This window comes from Arachis hypogaea, chromosome 20, assembly GCF_003086295.3.
Source record: "Arachis hypogaea cultivar Tifrunner chromosome 20, arahy.Tifrunner.gnm2.J5K5, whole genome shotgun sequence".
Lineage (NCBI taxonomy): Eukaryota > Viridiplantae > Streptophyta > Magnoliopsida > Fabales > Fabaceae > Arachis > Arachis hypogaea.
The window spans coordinates 121,357,619-121,379,510 of NC_092055.1; the positions used below are offsets into that span (position 1 = coordinate 121,357,619).

Below are 21,892 nucleotides of genomic sequence, written 5' to 3' on the forward strand. Positions count from 1 at the left end.
TAAAAAGTGCTATTTATACTAAACTAGTTACTTAGGTTTACAGAAAATAAGTAACTAAGTGCAGATAGTGCAGAAATCCACTTCCAGGGCCCACTTTGTGAGTGTTTGGGCTGAGCTTTGAAGCTATCATGTGCATAGGCCATTTTTGGAGTTAAACGCCAGTTCGGGTGCTAGTTTGGGCGTTTAACTCCAGTTTTGGTGCCAGTTCTGGCGTTTTACGCCGAAAAAGGGTCTCTGGTGGGTGTTTAGACGCCAGTTTGGGCCATCAAATCTCGGGCAAAGTATGGACTATTATATATTGCTGGAAAGCCCAAGATGTCTACTTTCTAACTCAATTGAGAGCGCGCCAATTGGGTTTTTGTAACTCTAGAAAATCCACTTTGAGTGCAGGAGGGTCAGAATCCAACAGCATCGCAGTCCTTTCTCAGCCTCTGAATCAGATTTTTGCTCAGGTCCCTCAATTTCAGCCAGAAAATACCTAAAATTATAGAAAAATATACAAACTCATAGTAAAGTCTATAAATGTAATTTTTGCATATAAACTAGTAAAAATATAATAAAAAGTAACTAAAATATACTAAAAACTATGTAAAAACAATGCCAAAAAGGGTATAAATTATCCGCTCATCACAACACCAAACTTAAATTGTTGCTTGTCCCCAAGTAACTAAAAAAAATAGGATAAAAAGAAGATAAAATACAATAAATTTCAAAATTATCAATGAAGCTTAGTTTCAATTAGATGAGCGGGACTAGTAGCTTTTTGCCTCTGAACAGTTTTGGCATCTCACTTTATCCTTTGAAGTTTAGAATGATTGGCATCTATAGGAACTCAGAATTCAGATAGCGTTATTGATTATCTTAGTTCAGTATGTTGATTCTTGAACACAGCTACTTTATGAGTCTTGGCCGTGACCCTAAGCACTTTGTTTTCCAGTATTACCACCGGATACATAAATGCCACAGACACATAACTGGGTGAACCTTTTCAGATTGTGACTTAGCTTTGCTAGAGTCCCCAGTTAGAGGTGTCCAGAGTTCTTAAGCACACTCTTTTTGCTTTGGACCATGACTTTAACTGCTCAGTCTCAGGCTTTTCACTTGACACCTTCACGCCACAAGCACATGGTTAGGGACAGCTTGATTTAGCCGCTTAGGCCAGGATTTTATTCCTTTGGGCCCTCCTATCCATTAATACTCAAAGCCTTGGATCCTTTTTACCCTTGACTTTTAGTTTAAAGGGTTACTGGCTTTTTCTGATTGCTTTTTCTTTTTCTTTCTTTTTATTTATTTTTTGCCATTTTTTTTCGCAAGCTTTGTGTTTTTCACTGCTTTTTCTAGCTTTAAGAATCAATTTTATGATTTTTTAGATTATCAATAACATTTCTCTTTTTTTATTATTCTTTCAAGAGCCAACAATTTTAACATTCATAAACTTCACTATAAAAAATATGCACTATTCAAGCATTCATTCAGAAAACAAAAAGTATTGCCACCACATCAAAATAATTATACTATTTTCAAGATAGAATTCGAAATTCATGTACTTCTTTTTCTTTTTCAGAAAACATTTTTCATTTAAGAAAGGTGAAGGATTCATAGGACATTCATAGCTTTAAGACATAGACACTAAACACTAATGATCATGTAATAAAGACAAAAACATAGACAAAACATAAAGCATAGAAACCGAAAAACAGAAAAATAGGAACAAGGAAATTAAAGAACGGATCCACCTTAGTGACGGCGGCTAGTTCTTCCTCTTGAAGATCCTATGGAGTGCTTTAGCTCCTCAATATCTCTTCCTTGCCTTTGTTGCTCCTCTCTCATGGCCTTTTGGTCCTTTCTGATTTCATGGAGGATGATGGAGTGCTCTTGGTGCTCCATCCTTAGTTTCTCCATGTTGGAACTCAAATCTCCTAAAGAGGTGTTGAGTTGCTCCCAATAGTTTTGTGGAGGGAAATACATCCCTTGAGGTATCTCAGGGATTTCTTGATGAGGAATCTCCTCAGGCTCTTGTTGAGGTCTATGAGTGGGTTCTCTTGTTTGCTCCATCCTCTTTTTAGTGATGGGTTTGTCCTCTTTAATGAGAATGTCTTCCTCTATGACAATTCCAGCTGAATTGCATAGGTTACAGATGAGATGAGGGAAGGCTAACCTTGCCAAAGTGGAGGGTTTGTCTGCCACCTTGTATAGTTCTAGAGGTATGATCTCATGAACTTCTACTTCCTCTCCATTCATGATACTATGGATCATGATAGCCCGGTCTATTATAACTTCAGACCGGTTACTAGTAGGAATGATAGAGCATTGGATGAACTCCAACCATCCCCTAGCCACGGGTTTGAGGTCAGGCCTTCTCAATTGAACCGGCTTACCTTTTGAGTCTCTCTTCCATTGTGCTCCTTCTACACAAATGTCCGTGAGGACTTGGTCCAACCTTTGATCAAAGTTGACTCTTCTAGTGAAAGGATGAGAATCTCCTCTCATTATTGGCAAGTTGAATGCCAACCTCACGGTTTCTGGACTGAAATCTAAATATTTTCCCCAAACCATTGTGAGCCAATTCTTTGGGTTTGGGTTCACACTTTGATCATGGTTCTTAGTGATCCATGCATTAGTATAGAACTCTTGAACCATTAAGATTCTGACTTGTTGGATGGGGTTGGTGAGAGCTTCCCAACCTCTTCTTCGAACCTCACGTCGGATCTCCGGATATTCACTCTTTTTTAGCATGAAGGGGACCTCAGGGATCACCTTTTTCTTGGCCACAAGTTCATAGAAGTAGTCTTGATGGACCTTTGAGATGAATCTCTCCATCTCCCATGACTCGGAGGTGGAAGCAATTGCCTTCCCTTTCCTCTTTCTAGAGGTTTCTTCGGCCTTAGGTGCCATTAATGGTTATGGAAAAACAAAAAGAAGAGCTTTTTCCCACACCAAACTTAAAAGGTTTGCTCGTCCTCGAGCAAAAGAAGAAAGAAAGGAGGAAAATAAGAAGAAATGGAGGAGATAGAGGGGAGTAGTAAATTCGGCCGAGGGGGTTTAAGTGTTTATGATGTGTGAAATTTAAGGTAGTAAGGAGGGGTATTTATAGGGTAAGAGGGAGAGGGAATTCGTGTAATAGGGGTTGGGTTTGGGAGGGAGATGGTTTGAATTTGAATGGGTGGGGGTAGGTGGGTCGTATGATGGTTTTGGAGGAGAAGAGTGTTATGGAGAGGTGTGAAGAGGAGAGAGAGTGAGTTGGAATAGGTGGGGATCCTGTGAGGTCCACAGATCCTGAAGTGTCAAGGTATTCTGCTCCCTGCACCTTTCTGACATTTAAACGCCCTCTGTGTGCCATTTCTGGCGTTTAACGCCATCTCTGCTACCTTTTCTGGCGTTAAACACCAGGCTGATGCTCATTTCTAGCATTTAACGCCAACCAGACACCCATTTCTGGCGTTAAACGCCAGTCTGTCTGCCAATTCTGGCATTTAACACCGGCCAGACACCAGACACCCTTTTCTGGCGTTAAACGCCAGTCTGTTTGCCAATTCTGGCGTTTAACGCCCAGAATGCTGCCAGACTGGATGTTAAACGCCAGATCTTCTATCCTTACTGGCGTTTAAATGCCAGTAAGCCTGCCCTCTAGGGTGTGCTATTTTTTATGCTATTTTTTATTCCGCTTTAATTCTGTAGCTGTTTTTGTGACTTCACATGATCATCTACCTAAAGAAAACATAACATGGCAATGGAAAACAAATGTCTATAAATAAATATAATTAAATAACATTGGGTTGCCTCCCAATAAGTGCTTTTTTAATGTCAATAGCTTGACAGTGAGCTCTTAGAGAGCTTCACAGAGACTCAGAGCTTAATGGTGGCCTCTCAACACCAAACTTAGAAGTTGAGTGTGGGGGCTCTGTTTGACTCTGTATTGAGAGAAGCTTTTCATGCTTACTCTCCATGGTTACAGAAGAATATCCTTGAGCTTTAAACACAAGGTAGTCCTCATTCAATTGAAGGACTAACTCTCCTCTATCCACATCAATGACAACCCTTATTATGGCTAGGAAGGGTCTTCCAAGAATAATGGATTCATCCTCATCCTTCCTAATGTCTAGGATTATGAAGTCAGCAGGGATGTACAGGCCTTCAACCTTCACTAAGACATCCTCTACAAGTCCATAAGCCTGTTTCATTGATTTGTCTGTCATCTCTAGTGAGATTCTTGCATCTTGTACCTCAAAGATCCCCAGTTTCTCCATTACAGAGAGTGGCATGAGGTTAATGCTTGAACCAAGGTCACACAGAGCCTTCTCAAAGGTCATGGTGCCTATGGTGCAAGGAATTAAAAACCCTCCGGGATCCGGTTTCTTTTGAGGTAATTTCTGCTGAACCAAGGCATTCAGTTCATTGATGAGCAATGGAGGTTTATCCTCCCAAGTCTTATTACCAAATAACTTGGCGTTCAGCTTCATGATTGCTCCTAGATATTGAGCAACTTGCTCTTCAACAATATCTTCATCTTTTTCAGAGGAAGAATACTCATCAGAGCCCATGAATGGCAATAGTATGTTCAGTGGAATCTCTATGGTCTTTGTATGAGTCTCAGATTCCTTTGGTTCCTCATTAGGGAACTCCTTAGTGGTCAGTGGACGTCCATTGAGGTCTTCCTCACTGGAAATCACTGCCTCTTCCTCCTCTATAGGTTCAGCCACTTTGGGTATATTGATGGCCTTGCACTCTCTCTTTGGATTCTTTTCTGTATTGCTTGGGAGAGTACTAGGAGGGATTTCAGTAACTCTTTTACTCAGCTGACCCACTTGTGCCTCCAAGTTTCTAATGGAGGACCTTGTTTCAGTCATGAAACTGAGAGAGGTCTTAGATAGATCAGAGACTATGGTTGCTAAGTCAGAGAGGCTCTGCTTAGAATTCTCTGTATGTTGCTTAGAAGATGATGGAAAAGGCTTGCTATTGCCAAACCTATTTCTCCCACCATTATTATTATTGAAGCCTTGTTGAGGCTTCTGTTGATCCTTCCATGAGAAATTTGGATGATTTCTCCATGAAGGATTATAGGTGTTTCCATAGGATTCTCCCATGTAATTCTCCTCTTCCATTGCAGGATTCTCAGGGTCATAAGCTTCTCCTTCAGAGGAGGCGTCTTTAGTACTGTCGGATGCAGCTTGCATTCCAGTCAAATTCTGAGAAATCATATTGACTTGCTGAGTCAATATTTTATTCTGAGCCAATATGGCATTCAGAGTATCAATCTCAAAAAATCCTTTCTTCTGAGTCATCCCATTATTCCCAGGATTTCTTTTAGAAGTGTACATAAACTGGTTATTTGCATCTATTTCAATGAGTTCCTGGGCTTCTGCAGGTGTTTTCTTCAGATGAAGAGATCCACCAGCAGAGTGGTCCAATGACATCTTTGATAATTCAGACAGGCCATCATAGAATATACATAAGATGCTCCATTCTGAAAGCATGTCAGAAGGACACCTTCTGATTAATTACTTGTATCTTTCCCAAGCTTCATAGAGGGATTCATCTTCCTTCTGTCTGAAGGTTTGGACTTCTACTCTAAGCTTGCTCAACTTTTGAGGTGGAAAGAATTTGGCCAAGAAAGCATTGACCAACTTTTCCCAAGAGTTCAGGCTTTCTTTAGGTTGTGAGTCCAACTATATCCTAGCTCTGTCTCTTACAGCAAAGGGGAAAAGTAGAAGTCTGTAGACCTCGGGATTAACCCCATTGGTCTTAATAGTGTCACAGATTTGCAAGAATTTAGCTAAAAACTGATGAGGATCTTCCAATGGAAGTCCATAAAACTTACAATTCTACTGCATTAGAGAAACTAACTGAGGCTTAAGCTCAAAGTTGTTTGCAACAATTACAGGAATTGAGATGCTTCTTCCATAGAAGTCGGAAGTTGGTGCAGTAAAGTCACCAAGCATCTTCCTTGCATCTCCACCATTGTTGTTGGGTTCGGCTGCCATGTCTGCTTCTTTTTCAAAAATTTCTGTAAGGTCCTCTCTAGAGTGTTGTGCTTTAGCTTCTCTTAGCTTCCTCTTCAGAGTCCTTTCAGGTTCAGGATCAGCTTCAACAAGAATGTTCTTATCCTTGTTCCTGCTCATATAAAAAAGAAGAGAACAAAGAGAGAAGAGGAATCCTCTATGTCACAGTATAGAGATTCCTTTATGTGATTAGAATAATGGAAGAATAGAAGAATGAGGTAAAGAGGGAATAAGAGGAATTCAAACACAGAGAGAGGGAGAGGGTTCGAATTATGAGTAGAAAAGAAGTGTTAGTAAATAATTAAATAAATAGAAAAAGATGAGAGAGAGAGAGAGAGAGTATTCAAATATTCATTAAAATAAAAGAAAAATATTTTTGTTTTTATTTTAAGTATTAGTTAGAATTCAAAATTTAAGAAAAGAAATAAAATAAAATTAGAATTTAAAAAGAATTTTGAAAAAGTGGTTAGTTGTTTTCGAAATTGATGAGAGAGAAAAGTAGTTAGGTGGTTTTGAAAAAGATAAGAAATAGTAAACTTTTTAAAATTAAAACAAACAAGTCAAGTGGTTAATTGAAAAAGATTTGAAAATAAATTTTGAAAAGATAAGAAGTTAGAAAAAGATTTTGAAATTAAGTTTTGAAAAAGATTTGATTGAAATTTGAAAAAGAAATTTAAAAAGATTTAATTTTGAAAATTAAAGTTGATGACTTGACTAACAAGAAACTAAAAGATATGATTCTAGAATTTAAAGATTGAACATTTCTTAACAAGAAAGTAACAAACTTGAAATTTTTGAATCAAAACATTAAATGTTAGTAAAGTTTTCGAAAATGTGAAATAAAATTAAGAAAAAGATTTTGAAAATAAAAAAAATTCGGAAAACATGAAAGAAAAATGAAAAAGATTGGATTTTTGAAAAAGATTTGAAAAGATAAAGTTTTTAAATTGAAATTTTGACTTGACTAACAAGAAACAACTAAATTTTCAAAATTTTTGACTAAGTTAACCCAAAATTTCAAAATTTATGAGTAAAATAAGGGAAAGATATTATTTTTTATTTTTTTGAATTAATGAAGAAAGAGAAAAACAACAAAATGACACAAGATATAAGAATTTAAGATCAAAACAAATAATGCATGCAAGAACACTTTGAATGTCAAGATGAACACCAAGAACACTTTGAAGATCATGATGAACATCAAGAACATATTTTTGAAAATTTTTGAGAAAAGAAACACATGCAAGACACCAAACTTAGAAATTTGTAATGTTTAGACACTATGAATTCAAAAATGCATATGAAAAATAAGAAAAGACACAAAACAAGAAAAATTAAAGATCAAATAAGGAAAATAATCAAGAACAACTTGAAGATCAAAGAAGAACATAATGCATGAATTTTCGAAATTTCAAGAAAAATTAAAAACATGCAATTGACACCAAACTTAAAATTTGACACAAGACATAAACAAGAAACATAAAATTTTTTTGTGGTTTTTATGATTTTATTAATTTTTTTGTATTTTTCGAAATTAAAAAAAATAAAAAGCTTAAACATAAAATAAAATTACCTAATCTAAGCAACAAGATGAACCGTCAGTTGTCCAAACTCGAACAATCCCCGGCAATGGCGCCAAAAAGTTGGTGCACAGAATTGTGAGCACACTTTTCACAACTCCGCACAACTAACCAGCAAGTGCACTGGGTCGTCCAAGTAATACCTTACGTGAGTAAGGGTCGATTGATAAACCCATATTTTATGATATATTTTGTGCTTAGTTTGAGTGATTTATTCAATCCTTCACCCACTTATTCATGTTAATTGCATGGTTTTACTTTCCCTTCCTTATTATGTGATGTATGTGAAAAACATGTTTCCTATGCTTTTAAATTAATTATTTTAATCACCTTTAATTCCATTCGATGCCGTGATTAGTATGTTGAGTAGTTTTCAGATCTTCTAAGGTAGGAATGACTTAAAGGATGGAAAGGAAACATACAAAAATGTAAGGAAAGCACAAAACGGAGCTTCTGAAGAAACTGGCATCCACGCGATCGCATGGGCGACGCGGACGCATGCCAAGCGCAAAGAAGCAGCGACGCGGCCGCATGACTGACTCGACCGCGCGCCCTAAGCATAAGCCACCATAACAGGAAGCTCCTCCAATGTCCAACTTAAGGACTTTAACTAAAAGTGCTAGGTGGGAGACAACCCACCATGGTATGATCGTTCCTTTTGCAATTTTAATTTTATTTAGTTTTGTATGTTTTTTAATTTTGTTTTATTTTATTGAACCTAGAATCATGCATAGCATTCACATTAAGCACTGCATTCTGCATATTGCATTCCGCATTCTGCATATATATAAAAAAAGGGTGCGCGACGCGATCGCATACCCCATGCGATCGCGTCAAATGGCGAACTACACTTCCCACGCGACCGCGTCATCCACGCGGCCGCGTGACCTAGAGATCAGCGTAAGGATCCAACGTCCAGAAAGTTAGGCTGGAATCGTGCGGCCATTGTGCGTTTCGCACAATTGACCCACACGATCGCGTCATCAACGCGATCGCGTCACTCGCACAATACCAATCCCATGCGACCGCGTCAGTGACGCGACCGCGTCGCATGGATTGCACGAACACCCCCAAGGAGACAGAGAGTTATGCTGAAACGACGCTAGATTCGTGTGTTTAGCACAAATTCCAGCGACGCGATCGCATGCCCCACGCGATCACGTCATTTACTCTTTTTGCCCTCCGCGCGATCGCGTCACCCACGCGATCGCGTCAACCACCTTTTTCGCTCCAGCCACGCGACCGCGTGCCCCACGCGGCCGCATGGATTCAAATTATAACCCCCAGGTCACGCGAAACCCTATTCTCGTGCCCCCCTTAAACCCCACCCCCTTCCTTCTCTCCTCCTCCAAACCACAACCACCACCGCGCCACCACCCAGACGCCGCCGACCACCCAGACGCTGCCGCCACCCACCTCCTCCCTCCTTCCCCCTTCTTTCTTCCTCTTTCTTCTTTCTCCTTCCTCCTCCGCCACTGCTCCTCCATGAACCACCACCCACCGCCACCGCCCGCCCAAGCCGCGCCCCCCTATCCACCAGCAACACCACCTCTTTCCCCCCTCCCTTCCCCTACCCCCATCACCCTCTCTTCCCCCTGCCCCGAACAGCCGTGCCACCGTGCCCACCACCGCCAGCCACCGTGCCCACCACCGGACGCCACCATCATCACCACCCCCAGCCACCTTTCTGCCTATTCTCATTATTCGGCCTTCTAGGTTCCGCAACACACAATCCCTTTTATCCGGTCGTAGTTTATTCTTATTTTTCTGTTTATGTTCATGTTTAGGCTAGTTAGATATGCATGTTGTAGTGGATTTTAGGTTGTTAGGTAGCCTAGGATGTGGTTAGTGGATTTAGGTTTGTTTACTTGCACTGTTCATGTTTCTATTTTATCAAATTTGCAAATCTACTGTTGCTGTGATCTTGTTCATATGCTGTATTTCTTGTATATTACTGCTCTTTACACTGAATTTTCATGCTTATATTCATTATATGTAACTGCAGCTTGATTTTTTAATTCATATGAACTGTTTGATTGCTGTTTATTTTCTGGGAAAATCCAATTTTAGCCGGAATGCTGCCCAAATTTTTATAAATCTTTTTTACTTTCATTCATGTTTTGATTTTGGAATCTTGAACTCTGTTTTCCTCTGCTTTAACCAAACCATTCATGAATGCCAGGGCATGCATTCTTATCCTCTTTGATTTCCTGGTTCCTAAACTGCAATTTTAATGTTTGATTCCTATTTTTGCTTTCTTTATTTGAATCATCATCAAACTGTTTTACTTGTTTGAATATGAGTTACCTATAGCTTCTACCTGTGATTACTTGTTACTTGGACTATTTCATTATTCCTCTTACTTTAACCCATTTTTCACTAACTCACTAATTTTAACTCTAACCAACCTAACCTTTTCAAAACTTTTTTTTTTGCTTTTCTTTCACTTTCTTTTAACATTCTAACCAAGGCGTGATGTTAATTTTTCTATTTAACTTGCATTCAATTACATTTTGGATTGTGATTTCTTCTTTTCAGACTTTTCACTCCTATACAATCCTAAATGCACATTTTACTTAACTCATATTCATTATCCTATCGCTCCTTTGCCACTTTGTGTTTTCTTTGATTATTTGCCTATTTGCTTTCCTATTTTTATTATATCCTGGTTTTCTATTTTTCAGGATGTCAGATTCCTAGAGAAAGAGAAAAGGCAAGGCCACTACTGGCAAAAGGAAAAGAGGAGAAGCCTTCGTGTCTATCATCAACCTCATGCATGATGCCTCCTTGCGGGAGAAAGCATTTACCCCGCAGGAGAAGGCCGACTAGCTACTCCCCGCCAATGACTCAGTAAAGTTTGCAAACCGATACTGTGAGCTGAAGTATCCAGTGTTTGCAAACTCCAGGAACCTATACCTAGAGCGGACTTTGAAGATCCCAGAAGAACTCCAGTAATACACCTCTGATCAGATCAAACAAAGAGGCTGGTTCTTTCTGGAGAGACCTTTGACTGAGGTTAATGCATCTTGGGTTAGGGAATTCTGCTGCAACTACTTCAAAACTTCCCTAGATGCAGTGAACCTCAGAGGGAAGCAGATTCTGGTTACTGAGGAGGCAATAGAAGAGGTTCTGAAACTTCTGCCTAAGACTGATCAGACAGATGGCTATCAGAAAGCTGAGGAGGATATGCGCTTTATGCGTTTTGACTGGGATGCAGTCAAGGCGAGGATCGCCCTTGACCCGTCAGTTCCTTGGATCATGGGTCAGAACACTACCATGCCCAAGGGAATCAAGCGGATTTACCTTAACGATGAGGCTCGGCTATGGCATCAGATATTCAGCAACTACATTATGCCGAGTACTCACGAGACTGAGATACCAGCCGCTATGATCACCCTCCTTTGATGTGTGATGGAGGGTAAGGACCTGTACCTGCCACGCTTTATCCGGCACTATATGACCAGGTCCACATCCGAGGCACTCTTCCCTTTCCCTATCTGGTTACACAGCTGGGCCGTCGAGCTGACGTGCCATGGGAGGATGCTGATGAGAGGCCACCTACTGTAGAATGCAAGAAGATTATCCCGCACAGCAGGAACTTCCTGGCCTTGGGCTACAGACCTCTATTCCTGATTGCCACTGCTGATGATATAGCTACACTATCTGCCGGTCCCTCTTCCTCCACTGCTGCACCACCTACCCCTGCCACCACCACTGCACCTCCACCTGCCACAGAGCCTGTCTATCATCTAGTGCACCACTTGTTTCGACGACTTGACCAGATGGAGCATCGCAACAAGCGACGCTATGAGCAGCTGAAGCTGATGATACGATCCGGCGACATCCCCTTCGAGCCTGACACACCATCCGAGGCATCTGAGGAGGAGGTGGATGCGCCCGAGGCAGAGACCCATCCCCAGGGAGAAGCAGAGCAGGCAGCACACCAGCAGATCCAGGCTGCAGATCCTAAGATCCCCATTCAGACAGCCCCTCCTCTCCAGCAGCCGGACATTCAGCCAGCCACCACAGAGACCCCAGCTACCATCCCTTCCTGTGATGACACCCCTTCACACCCGGCTTGAATGAGCATCGGGGACGATGCTACATTTTAAGTGTGGGGAGGTCGCCATCTCTGGCGTATTATTTTGGTGAACCATTACATACTCTTTTTCTTTTATTTTGGATATTTTTCTGTATTTTTCTCTTTATTTTTATTTTTATTTTCTGAGTACTTATACATTGCTACTTTCATGTATTTTTACTCTATTTCTGCATTTTGCATTTTTAGTTCATATTTTAGCCACTTAGTTTAGTTGCAATTCTAACTTATCAGTTATAGGAATTGTGGATTAATTAGTATAGTTTACCCTTTTTAGCATAAGATAGCTTAGTTTAAATTGGAAAATATAAAAAGGTAAGTAAACTAGAGACTTTAACAGAATCAAAACAACCCACACCTTGTATATATAGCATTACATGTTAGTTAACAACACTTCATCAAGGAGAAACACTAGAACTTTAAAGCCATTCAATATAAGTTTTACATTGAGAATAATGAGCATTTTTAACTAAACCTGCATGACATACATAAGTGATAAATAATTTTTGAGCTAGAGAACACATAGCCTATGAGTTTTGAGCTTAATTGTATGGTTACATTCAAACCATAATTTTTTATTCCTGTGTGTTCCGCCCTTCTTTTATATTCTGGTATTCTTTACTTTGTTTTAATCTATATGTCCGATTATAGAATGTAGATATATACCAAGAGAGTGATTGAGGCCATTATTTGATTTTAGCTCACTTATCCCAAAATAGCCTACCTTTTACATCACCCTTGTTAGCCCCCTTGAGCCTTTAAATCCCTTTTTATTCTATTAGTCACACTACTAACCTTAAGCAGAAAAACAAAATAAAATCCCAAGTTGAATCCTTGGTTAGCTTAAGATAGAAAATTATGAATAGTTTAAAATGTGGGAAACCTATTGGGAACATGGATGATAAAAACAAAAGGTAGAAAAGTTGAAAGGAATAAAATAACTCAAATTAAGAAATTTTGGGAAGCATGCTCATGAGAAATCAAAGTGATTAAATTACCATGTGCATTAAAAAAAATTATTTTTCAGTATTTAATAAAGGGGATACAAAAGAATTCCCCAAATGCAAAATAAAAGCAATGCACATGGGATAAAAATAAAAATTAAAACATGAGCATGTAACATCAAGTGGGAAAATATGGGAAAATAGGTAAAGAAGTTTTGTTTTACTAAGTATGTATGTTAGGTGAGATCTTAGTCTAATTAAGGATTCACTTATTAGCTCACTTAGCCTTATACATATATCCTTACCTTTACCTTGGCCCCATTATAACCTTAATTAAAGACCTCATGATTTTTGGTATGACTGTATTCTATAATTGTTGATTGGTTAGATGAAGAACAAAGTTATAGAAAGGAAGAATAAAAAGAGGAATAGAGTGATTAACCCAATAAACACTGAGTGACTAGAGAGTAAACACAAATCCAGTGAGGGTTCAATAGCTCATTAACATTTATCTCTGTTTGAATTATCTAATTGTCTTGCAAGTTCATAAAATGCTTTTTCTCCCATCTCAATTGTAAAAGTGCTTATTGATTATCTAAGGCTTAGCTATATATACATATATGACTCCTTGAGAATGTGAATTAATTTAACTACCTGTAAGCTTTATATATGAGTGAATAAATTAGAATTGCATGATGCATTTAGGTAGTTACATTTAGATTAGATTGCATTGAATGACATTCCATCACTTTAACCTTACTTATTACCTTGGATTTAGCATGAGGACATGCTATTGTTTAAGTGTGGGGAGGTTGATAAACCCATATTTTATGATATATTTTGTGCTTAGTTTGAGTGATTTATTCAATCCTTCACCCACTTATTCATGTTAATTGCATGATTTTATTTTCCCTTCCTTATTATGTGATGTATGTGAAAAACATGTTTCCTATGCTTTTAAATTAATTATTTTAATCACCTTTAATTCCATTCGATGCTGTGATTAGTGTGTTGAGTAGTTTTCAGATCTTCTAAGGTAGGAATGACTTAAAGGATGGAAAGGAAACATACAAAAATGGAAGGAAAGCACAAAACAGAGCTTCTGAAGAAACTGGCATCCACGCGATCGCATGGGCGACGCGGACGCATGCCAAGCACAAAGAAGCAGCGACGCGGCCGCATGACTGATGCGGCCGCATGACTGACGCGACCGCGCGCCTTAAGCAGAACGCACATGACGCGGTCGCATGACTTACGCGACCGCGTGATAAGGAAAGCTCCGAATGACGCGACCGCGTGACCCACGCAGACGCGTGACAGAGGCCACGCACCAGAAATTGCAAAAAACGCTTCCAGCGATTTCAGAAGCCCTTTTTGGCCCAATCCAAGTCCAGAAGGCATAGACTAGAGGTTATAAAGTGTGGGAACGCATCCATTCAGGGAGAGCTCACCAATTTAGTTATTTTCCATGTTTTAGATCTAGTTTTGAGAGAGGTTCTCTCCTCTCTCTCTCGTAGGATTTAGGACTTCTCTTAGTTTTAGGAGTAACTCTCAATCCCAGGTTCTTTATTTTTCTTTATTTTTATTTATTCTTCCAATTTAGTTTATGAACTCTTCATGTTAGATTATAATTTCCCTTATTAATGTTATTTGAGGTATTTCAATTCATGATTGCTTTCTTTAATTTATGTTATTGTTGCTTTACATCTGAAGGCATTTTTATTCCAGCAAATTTACTTTTTCCTCTTTTGGTCTTGGTTAAGAAAGCAGTAACTCAGGAGTTATCTTATCTCAACATAATTGATAACTGTTATCTTTGCTAATTGAACTGAGCTTCAATAATCCCAACCTTTTCTTAGGAAATAAATAGGATTCGAAAATCAAACTAATTAGTCCCTTGACTTTCCTTTACTTTAGTAAAGGTTGACTAAGTGGAATTAAGATTCAACTTTCATTGTTGTTGATAAGAATAACTAAGTCTGGACTTCCAATTTCTCATACCTTGCCAAAAGTTTACTTTGCAGTTATTTATTTAATTTAATTGCCATTTAAATTATTTGTCATATTTGTTCCTCATTCTTGAAACCCCGAATTTACAATCTCCATAACCAATAATAAGAACATACTTCCCTACAGTTCCTTGAGAAGACGACCTGAGGTTTAAATACTTCGGTTAACAATTTATTTAGGGGTTTGTTACTTGTGACAACCAAAACATTTGTACGAAGGGATTTCTGTCGGTTTAGAGACTATATCTACAACGCGAATGTTTTTATAAAATTCTTTACTGGCAAAAATCCTAACGTCATCGATCCCACGGAGATTGTCGGCTTGAAGCAAGCTATGGTCATCTTGTAAATCTTAGTCAGGCGGATTCAAATGGTTATGAGGTTTTGATAGTTAAAAGATAAATAAAACATAAAATAAAATAAAGATACTTATGTAATTCATTGGTGGGAATTTCAAATAAGCATTTGGAGATGCTTTGTTGCTTCTGAACCTCTGCTTTCCTACTGTCTTCATCCAATCATGTGTGCTCCCTTCCATGGCGAGCTGTATGATCCTCTTAGATGAAAAATACCAGGTACAGTTTCTGCACGACTAATCAACTGTCAGATTTCTCGTCTTGGATGAAAAATACCAGGTACAGCTATCGCACGGCTAATCATCTCTCGGTTCTCACTTGTGTCGGAATAGGATCTCTCTATCCTTTTGCACACTGTCACTGCGCCCAACATTCACAAGTTTGAAGCTCATCATAGTCATCCCTTCCCAGATCCTACTCGGAATACCACAGACAAGGTTTAGACTTTCCGGATCTCAAGAATGCTGCCAATTGGTTCTAGCCTATACCACGAAGGTTCTAATCTCACGAACTCGGTCCGTGGATTAGAGACCCAAGAGAATATACTCTGGCTGTCGTCCAATGACTACGTTGAACATCATGTAGACCACTTGTGGTTGTCAGGCACGCGGATCTTGGCTAAGCGAGTAACAAAGATAGTGGGTGATTGTCACGGGTCACCCCTTCATTCTGACTTAACTGAATTAAGTACGAGAGTATATCTTGGAGAAGAAATAAGCTTGAATTGAAAGAGAAACAATAGTACTTGCATTAATTCATGAAGAACAGTAGAGCTCCACACCTTAATCTATGAGGTGTAGAAACTCCACCGTAGAAAATACATAAGAGAAAAAGGTCTAGGCATGGCCGAATGGCCAGCCTCCCAAATGTAACATAAGATTCCAAAAGTGATAATCTCTTCTGCGAATACAATAGTAAAAAGTGCTATTTATACTAAACTAGTTACTTAGGTTTACAGAAAATAAGTAACTAAGTGCAGATAGTGCAGAAATCTACTTCCGGGGCCCACTTGGTGAGTGTTTGGGCTGAGCTTTGAAGCTTTCACGTGCATAGGCCATTCTTGGAGTTAAACGTCAGTTCAGGTGCCAGTTTGGGCATTTAACTCCAGTTTTGGTGCCAGTTCTGGCATTTTACGCCAGAAAATGGTCTTTGGTAGGCGTTTAGATGCCAGTTTAAGCCATCAAATCTCGGGTAAAGTATGGACTATTATATATTGCTGGAAATCCCAAGATGTATACTTTCTAACGCAATTGAGAGAGCACCAATTGGGCTTCTATAGCCCCAGAAAACCCACTTCGAGTGCAGGAGGGTCAGAATCCAACAACATCTGCAGTCCTTTCTCAGCCTCTGAATTATGTTTTTGCTCAGGTCCCTCAATTTCAGCCAAAAAATACCTAAAATTATAGAAAAACACACAAACTCATAGTAAAGTCCAGAAATGTGATTTTTGCATAAAAACTAATAAAAATATAATAAAAAGTAACTAAAACATACTAAAAACTATATAAAAATAATGCCAAAAAGGGTATAAATTATCCGCTCATCAAGACTCGAGACTCTATTGACCCTATGTTGTAAGGGTGGCCGGGCACTGTAAAAGCCCCGAATGAGCTCGCCCCTGTGAATATACACCGGTGAGGGTGTTGGATATGGATTATGATTATGATCATGATAATGATCGAGAATAACTCGAGTTGGGGATGCACGACAGAGGGACAGTCCAATGGTTAGCTACCAGAACTTGTCGAGTTGGCTCTATAACCGACAGATGATGTCATCAGCCACTAAGACAGGCATGCATCATATGCATCTATGTGACATTGTTTGGGTGTGCATATTGTATTTGGTTTGTCTTTGTGACTACTTGTGATTAACTGCTAATTATTCTACTTGCAATAACTATTTGTTTGTGCTTGAATCTTCCTATTTGTGTTTGCAACTGAGACTCTGTTGGACTGTGGTGATTGGCTGTTGGTTGGAGTTTTTGGGCCTAGGGCCATGGTTGAAATGTGATGGACCGATGGTTGGTTTCGGTTTTATGTTTCTGGTTTGGAAAAAAATATGAAAGGCTATTTTGGTTCAGCATAGATAAACCTTTTTGAAAGGCTTTTGAGTTTTTGAGAATTGAACAGTTCCTCTTTTAGAAAAGATTTCAAACCTTACTTTTATTGTAAATCGTTATTTTTGAAAAGAGGCATAAGACGGTTATTAATCACTGATATGGTTTATCTTCACGTATCCTATTACGGTAATTCCCAAAAACCCTCTACTGAGAACCCTTTCGAGGATGATGTTCTCACTCCCCCTACATTTTTCCCCTTTCAGGATATGGGCGCAGAAGTCACGAAGAGTTTATTTAGTTGTTGTTGAAATGCTCTGTATTGCTTTAGATTATTATTTATTGTACCATTGCCTTTATCTTGATATATTATGTAAGAGGGATAGGAATTGTATTGGTTAATGCTTGTAATATTATTTATATGTATATAAGTATATATATGTATGTACTCTTTGTGAGTTTTTGTAAGTTGTATGGTATGTATGGATATACGATACCAATCGAAAGTATTTTGGGAGTGGTATTGCAGTTTAAAGTTTTAAACAGGCTCATATTTTAGTATTAAATAGTATAAGAGTCGTCGTAATGTCTGAGCTACCAGAGTCGCGCAGCCGGAAGCGTGAGCTTTGATAGTTAGGGTGTTACATTATGGTATTAGAGCAGTCTTTCCTGTAGAGCCTGAGGAATGGACTGACTATGCTTCAATTGCATACTCTGAGCGTTTGTCATGTAATACGACTTGTTCGGATAACAAGAATTAGAGCTTTATGCACATGACGGTCTATTGATTAACGTTGTTAGTCTTGCATTGCATAATTCTTGGTATTAAGTTTGGCCGGGTTAATACTAGTGAATTATGTATATGAAAGCATTGATGGGTTATCATAGATGATATACGAGTTTTGAGTAAAGCGAATTGCGGGTTTTGGGAACGTTAGAAACTATTTCTCGAAGCTATTCAGTTGTGTGTCTTGAATTCTGTTCAAGTCGACCTGTTCTTTCATATCCCAACTTGAAGTTCTTGTTTGCTAATCCTTTTGAAAAGTAGTTTAATTTTTCAACTATATTCCTCTATTTATATGCATTCTTGTTTGATCTTAATTGCATATGCTTGTTTGGAATCCTTGTTGCATCTATCTTCCTTTGTTTGAGCTCTTCTTGATTCACGTGCTCTTTGACATAGCTTTGAACTTGTCTTAATGCGCTGTGCCTTTTAACTCCGGGTTCCGAGTCCATTCCTTGAGAAATTATTGATTTAGTCTTTCTCTTACTTGACAGTGATTACAGCCAATTTTGAGACTTTTATAAAATTGCTGTTGATTAGATATATACTTATCTATATATGAAACTTTGAAGATTATTTATACAGTTTAACCATTATTTACTACTAATACTTCGCCTGTGCTTTTACTAGTTTATGGAACTGCACCTACTTAAAATACAATTTAACTTTCTAGTAATTTTACTATAGTTCCAATGCACATCTTCAATTGATTATGTATTTGGGGTATTTTTCAAAAAATTCTGGAAAGAAAGAATTTTTCGCTTTTACTCCGGTTGAGTTTCGTTTGGTAAACTTCACTTAATCTATTTTGATTTGAGTTTAGTTTATCCTACTACATTGTTTATGTCATTGTGATTCTTTTGAAAATGATGGACTCGTAGCTTTCTTCTTATGAACGGACTCATTCTCTTTTAAGCTTTTCATCTCCATGAATGTCATACTTGGTTCTGTTTTAATTATTCTTCTACCTCTTGTGAACACTATAATCAATCTCAGCTTCCCTTCTCTTGTGAATCTCATGCCTAGTGGATCTTGTTTGAACTACTTTGATTTAAGATCCTTTCTTGTATGGCTTGACTCCTCTTTAAGTACATCCTAATTTTCTTGAATATCTTTCTGAGATGGTGATTTCAAGTATACTTCTGGAGTCTTGTTTCAAACTTTTAAAGAAGTTTTGAATTCTCTTTGAAGAAATATTAAACAGAATTCATTTTTTGTTGCTTGATTGAGATTGAAACCATTGTTCAATTTTGACTAATTTCATTTAAAGTTAGCATGCGCTATTTTAAATGAAGTTTTGGAAAGCTTCCTTATTTAGTGAAAACCGGTTCGTTTGTAATGCACCACTTATTTCCTTTACCAATTTATAAGCAAATTTTTACCTCGGATTTTCTTTTCCAAGTAGAGCTTAACTTTCTCTTTCGTCCTTGCTAAAACTTTTATACACGCTTGTTTGAATATGGACTTTGGGAATTTTTGAACAAGCATTTGATTTCTCTCCCGAGTTTTATGATTGCTTTTGGTTAGGTTGTGCACCTAATTATCTTTCTAACATATTTGAGGAAATATTTTGGCTCTTAGCCAAACTTGTGTGCATTTTGTTTTTAAAACTCTACATAATCTACTTCAACGTGAAATTGAATTAGAGAAAAGCCATGTTTATGCTTTTGTTACTCTCTTGAAGAATGGTTGTTGCTTAACTTTTCTTTTAGACTATGAAGTGATTTTCCGCAAGTTTTCGACTCTTTTAACAAACAGAGTATTCGAAAGTATTTTTAATCATACTCTTGAGTTCTGTGAGCTTTGCCTTGGGTTTGAGATGCTCTTTCTGTAAACCTCATACTTCTTCGACTCAGTTTGAGTTTGTTTCAAACTAATGTGCTGATTTTTCTTATTGAACCTATTGGATTTCTTTGGTCCAAGGGTTGTTTTTGAAGCTATCAATTGATTATTTCTAGCAAACTTCATTGCTTGAGCATCCTTGTTTACCTGGAATTGGATGCATTCCCTCAAATCTATGAGTATTATCCTTGACATTTGTCTCTCCTTTCTAAAATCTTGTATCCTTCTAAGTAGACTTGAGAATTGTTTGATATCACGTGCGACCTGTGGACATAGTAACGCGATGTGTTAGTTCTTTAAGACGTGATATGTGTATATGGAAGTTGAAGCGATAGGTGTACAACATTATGAGATGTGGGTGTTTTGTTCCTTGCGAACGGGTTTGCAGTTGTTAGGCTTATGATCGGATATGGGGATTGTAAAGTGCTTGATGGATCTGGAAAGTTGAAGCTTTGAGGTTGATATGAGATTAGTGTGCGAATGTTGAGCACATCGTTTTAACCCCATTCTGTTTTATAGCCTTTGATGCCTTGCTTTACTACCACATGTTTGAACCATGTCATCTTTTTCATTGAGCCTATCTTGTAACGTTTGCCTGGCAATCACACTCCTACCCCTTGCATCTTTATGCATACGACAACCCAAGTATATGAAAACCGTATATATATGTTTATATGTCGAGATATTTTTGCTTCTTCCTTAAATGTGTTTAAGGGTGAACTGTTATGAAATTTCTTTCGTTTTGTATCAATTTTCGAGGACGAAAATTTTTATAAGGTGCGTAGGATGTAAGACCCAGAACTTTTGAAAAAGGGCTATCATTAGCTAATTTCAAATTCAGTATTTCTGTAGCTTTAATTTCAGAAATTTCTTTATTAAATAAAATTAAAGCAAGTTTTGATTTATTGAATTTGAAATAAGTTATAGTTATTATCCAATTTTACAATTATTGGATTATTTTCTATATTTAAATTATAAAATTGGCAGTTATGAAATAATAGGGATTTTACATGATTTGGACTAAATAATTTATATTTTAAGATATTAATACTACTATTTTGGAAAATGAAGAAATTAAGTATATTACTTCTAATTATTTGATTTGGACATTTTATTGAAAATAATTTGTAAAATTGATGAGCAAATAGTATTTTCTATATAAATTAGTGTTAGATTTAATTTGGATTTCAATCATTATATCATTCCTATTTTTATGTGAAATTACCAAATTACCCCGAATCCTAATTTTTGAAAATGAAACCCTAACCTTGAAACCCTAACCCATGACCCGGTTCCCTTCAGCCACACTTCCACCTCTCCTTGCTCTCAGCAGTAGCAGCAGATCCTTTTCTCCCCCCTTTCCCCAACCGAACGCAACACACACACACGGCTTCCTATTTCCATGAAAGAAAGAAACTGAGGCAGAGAGGGAGAGGGAGACTGAGTTGCGGCAGAGGAGAGGCAGAAGGAAGCTCATCGCGTTGCCGTCGCCTCGCCGCCGCCCAGCCGCGTCCAGCCCACCGCCAGTCGTTGCTGTCATCGTCAACAATGGAGGAGAGGGAAAGAGTCAGACGCGCGCAGGAGGGAGAGCAGGATCTGAGGCCGAGCTGAGATCTGCCCACCGCGTCGGAACCCTTTCGCGCTGCCAGCATCGCCGTGACCTCCAGCCGCGCCGTCGCTAGTCCTGCTTGTTCTGTCGCTGGGAAAACTCGTCGTCGTTGGGTCTCACCGCCGCCGTTCCTGTTGTGGCTGGTGTCGCGCTGGAGAACCATCATCACGGGTTGGGGCTGATCCTTTTGCTGCCGTTTCATCGTTGCTGTGGCTGAGTTGCGGCCGTTGGATCTGACCGGAGAGGGAGGTGGTGACGGTGGTGGATGTTGGTGCTGGGTTAGCGCCACTACTGCTGCTGGCCGTTTTGAGCTGCTTTACCATCTCTGCCGCCGGAGAATGCAGCTTAGTCACTGGAAAACCACTGCCGGTAAGGGTCCTTGCATTTGGTCTTCATTCCTTTCTATTCCTGGGTTTTTATCGTCATGACGTTGTTGTGTAGTCGTGGTTGTCGGGGTTTTTTTCGCCGCCACTGCCGCTTGAGGTGGCTGACGGAGCTGCTGCCGGGTTGATATGGAGCTGCGGTTGTTTCGTTTATTAATTCAGTGAGTATTTCACGTTTCGAAAAACCCTTCTTTAGCGTTCGATTGTGTTTGGTTAAAGACCTTGAGA

At 38.7% G+C, this 21,892-nt stretch overlaps 1 non-coding gene across 1 annotated transcript; it reads left to right on the forward strand.

The window, feature by feature from the left end:
* Positions 1-5,468: 5,468 nt before the first annotated feature.
* On the forward strand, positions 5,469-5,576 carry LOC112787541 (small nucleolar RNA R71). The gene has a single exon (XR_003194948.1). It is a non-coding gene; the product is annotated as a small nucleolar RNA R71 (small nucleolar RNA).
* Positions 5,577-21,892: the final 16,316 nt, after the last annotated feature.